Raw genomic sequence first — 3815 nt, 5'->3', positions numbered from 1 at the left:
CTCGGGGCTGTAGCTGTGGGGGTTTCCCACTGCTCCCGAGCCCCCTCCCCGCCGGGTGTGCTGTACCTTTCAGCGCACTCTGCAGCGGTTGTTCTGTTGCAGGGAGAAATGCTTCACTTCTCCTGCTGGAGGATCCAGGGCTGTTCAGGGTTTCGCGTAACAACACCCAAACCAAGACATACTTGGGGATCCTCATTCTGCCGGGCGTTTCTGTGCCCTCTCGCTGCAGAGTCCAGCTCCTCTAATTGCCACAGGCATCAGAACACACTTTCTTCCTTCTTAGCAGCATTTCGGGTCAAAACAGATCTTCTCTTTGGTGAAATGTGAGTGTCCTCTTCAGTGTCCCCTGCGTTGGTGGTGGAAGGACTGAGGACCGCTGGCTCATTGGAGCTTTTTGTTCTCATTTGAAAGACACAGCAGAAAAAAAAAGGAGTTTCTTGTTGTACTGCTTTGGTCCTTTGTAATAAGAGAAGTTAATCATGAGGAGTGGGGACAAATGCCCTGGACATGTCTGGGCTCTAGCAGAGGGACCTTGGTGATAGTTTCATCCCAGAAAGATCCCTGAGCTGCCTTTTTTTTACTATAGGTGGGCCAAAGTTGAAAGCTTGCCTCTAAGGTGTATCTCGGCTCAATACCCAGGAGAAGTGGTCTCAGTAGTTGAGAGCACAGAGGGAACTGTTCCAGTGAAAACAAACAACGCTGAAATTATGGCAGGAAACTATGACTCTGAGGTCAAACTTGAGATTGCTACGAATAGCAGGGTCTAGCAGTTCTGAAGCCAGTAATTGGTGAGAATTGGCTGCAGAGCTGGGGCTGTGTCACCAGGTAGAAGTGACTATAATTGGGCTTAAAATCAGCAGCAGTTGCCAGTTAAACTGACCTAATAAGCTGAAAGAGACTTGCACATAAACTGGGGAGTATGTGCATAACAGTCAGACCTCCTGCCTGGGGAAGGCTCCAGACTTTGAGTAAACAGCAAGTTGCTCCTTCCCCTCCTGCTCTCCCTTATTACTGAGCAGATCTGAAACGTGCCTCCCGCTGACGCTGTCCCTCCCCACTGCGTAAAGCCGAGCACAGAGAACCGGCAATTCCCCTCCTCTGGAATATGCAAATGGCCGTACCACTGAGATTGTTAAATATCTGCTTTGTGCTGAGCCTTGCTGCAGCGAGTGGGAAGCCTTGAAGGATGACTTAATTAAGCATTCCCCTTGCTAAGCAGAGGAAGGAGAAAAGCTTTAATAAGGTTGTTGGGTTGGGGTTTTTTGTTTTCCCTCCAGCTCTCCTTTTCTAGTATCGTTCTGTTTTTTTTTTTTTTTTTCAGAGGAGTTCTGCCCTTCAGGCCTGCAGTGGTACCTCTAGTACCTCTCTGGAGGACTGGTGGGCTCTGGCCTCATTTCTGTCAGTGCAGAAATGACCTCTGCTTAGGGGTGCCGCGGCGTGCGTGCTGCCCCGTCAGGTGTACCGACACGGGTCCTGGTTTGACTACACTAGGGGAGGCTTTGCCCAGACCTGGAGGTCTGGCCTGGGCTTCGACGTGGAAGGGTGATGTGAAATGGAAAGGAGGGAGACTCGTGGAACATCCTGGTGAAGTGATGGTTCTCCAGCCTAGTAAGGCTGCCCTGGGGCCCAGCCCAGGGTCGTCCTCTCTACCACTTACCAGGTGTCTAAAGCCCCGGCTGCACCTTTGCGTCCTCAGACATGAAGATCCCAGGTGAGGTAGCAGAGGTGTCACCGCACATGGGTGTCCCTGTGTTTCCCCACTTCAGCTTCCTGCTCCAGCGGAGTGAGGGTGAAACACTGACAACCTTTGCAAGAGTTTAACCTGCTCTGACTGGACATTCCAGTAGCTGTGATGATAAAGACAGCTTTGGTTCAGTAAGTGCTGAGTGCCCTCAGGAGTGTTCATCGGGGTTTTGGGAAATACTCTGCTGTGAGCTGCCGAGCAGCCTGGCGACGGGGTGTCCTTTCCTTCGGCAGCGACGCAGAGCAGCTGACAGGATCGGGGGCCACATTGCTGCTTGAACTGCGTCTGACGCAGTGGAACGGCACTCTGCAGAAACACGGCGTGAGAGTTGTCAGCGCCAAGAGGCAGGAGATGCTAATGAGGGCCTCTGATTTGGGGACTGTTGCTGTCAGAAAGGCTTTTGCTTAAGACGCAGGCGCTGTCTTGGCACGGCTGTGAGCTGGCTTCCAGAAGCGCGGTTATTTCCAGTAGGGGTGGACATGACCTTCACGTGCCGCTCCCACTACCCGCCCGGCTTTATCAGGGACCTGTTGATTTGGCAGAATGCTGAGCATTATTGACACGAACGTTATCTGAGCTGCTGCAGGGATCAGCGTCAGCCCAGGCTTGCTGGGTGAAGCCCTTTCTGAGTCAGAAGTGCCTGTTGAATGGTTCATCCCTCTTTTCACCTTCCCGTAATTGTCCCTCTTGTGAGACCTCTTGCTCTCTGAACAAGTTGTTCTGTTGCTTTGTCTGGGTGCTGTTTTAAGGGACTTTTCTCAGAAACGCTTGGGGAAGAGGCTCCGCTTTCCCTTTTTCCTTTTTCCTTGTCGTATCACAGATCTGAGCAGACTTGACAGGTCCTTCCTCCATCACCTCGGGTTCAGGATGGTAGCGAATGTCATCAGCATTCAGGGGCTTTGGAGTTGAGACTTGTTAAGGCTCTCTGGAGAATTCATCCTGCCACTGAGCTGTCTGTCTAGTGTACAGGCAGCGCTTGAATCTCCACGTGGATCCTCTGCAGAGCTGAGGATTGTGACAAATTGACTTGCAAAAGAATAAAAAGGACCCATCCTGAGCTAAAAAGCTTGTCAGCTCAGATCTTCAGATGGCAGAGGAAGTTCGTATGGCTGGGTTATATAAACGAGGAGTAGTGCGTCCGCTCCTCAGGCCTTCCTCTGTGACCGTGGACACCTGGTGCTCCCGTGGTGGGGTAGTTGGAGCCTGCGCAAGCCTTCAGACGCAGCAAGTCTCGTGAGCATCTGCGCGCTGCTGCGCTCGGAAGGTCAGCTTCACAGCCACCTTGGCCTTAAAACTGAGTCCACTTGAAGCACTAAGGGCTGGACATCCCCAGACCCCGCTAGAGAATCGAGGCTGTGCCTGACTGCAGAGCCCTCGCTGCGGGGAGCAGATAAGTGGAACCCTGATGAGGTAATTTTCAGAGATGGGCTCTGTGGGATGGTGATCTGTCGTGTTCCCTCTAATAACTGTCCAGATAAAACGACGACAGCCCAGCGTTGTGAAGAACTGTTTCTCCTCTCCTGTCAGGGTGGATTGCCTGGCACCTCTCGGTATCAGCTGGCTGAGAGCACCCTGGCTGGCGCTGGCCTTTCTTCCTGCCGTTAGGGAGAACTGCAGCCTGTCGGTGGGGTCCACGTGGTGTGTTTCGCCTCCCGGTAGCGGCGTTTTTTCTCTCAGCTGTCATTCTGGAGTGGCGGTTCCTGCTGGACTTGTCGGGGTTTGAGTGAAGAGCACTTCTTGGGCGATTGCAGTTCAAGAAGGTTTTAGCTCCTTTGCTGATCTATGCTCCAAATACACACACGTAACATCTACTTTTCCAGCATGCTCCTGCGGAGCTGTAAGATGTACCGTATCCTTCTGACCTGCAAGTCCAAACTTGCCTTTCTTCTCCAAAGCCGGTGAGAATCCTGTTTAGATTTGAACAACAGTGTGGTCTGTCTCCCGTAACAGGCATGTGGAGGCTCCGCTCCTCTGAGCGTCCTTTAAAGGCACTTCTGTGGCATGTGAGAGCCTTCAGGCTGCCCTCCACGAAGCTGATGACTCGAGTACCGCTCTCGAGGAGCGCTCTTCC

The sequence above is a fragment of the Buceros rhinoceros genome, unplaced genomic scaffold, assembly GCF_000710305.1.
Source record: "Buceros rhinoceros silvestris isolate BGI_N320 unplaced genomic scaffold, ASM71030v1 scaffold26071, whole genome shotgun sequence".
Classification (NCBI taxonomy): domain Eukaryota; kingdom Metazoa; phylum Chordata; class Aves; order Bucerotiformes; family Bucerotidae; genus Buceros; species Buceros rhinoceros.
The sequence above is the reverse complement of the archived record's forward strand: the minus strand, read 5'-3'. Positions refer to the sequence as shown.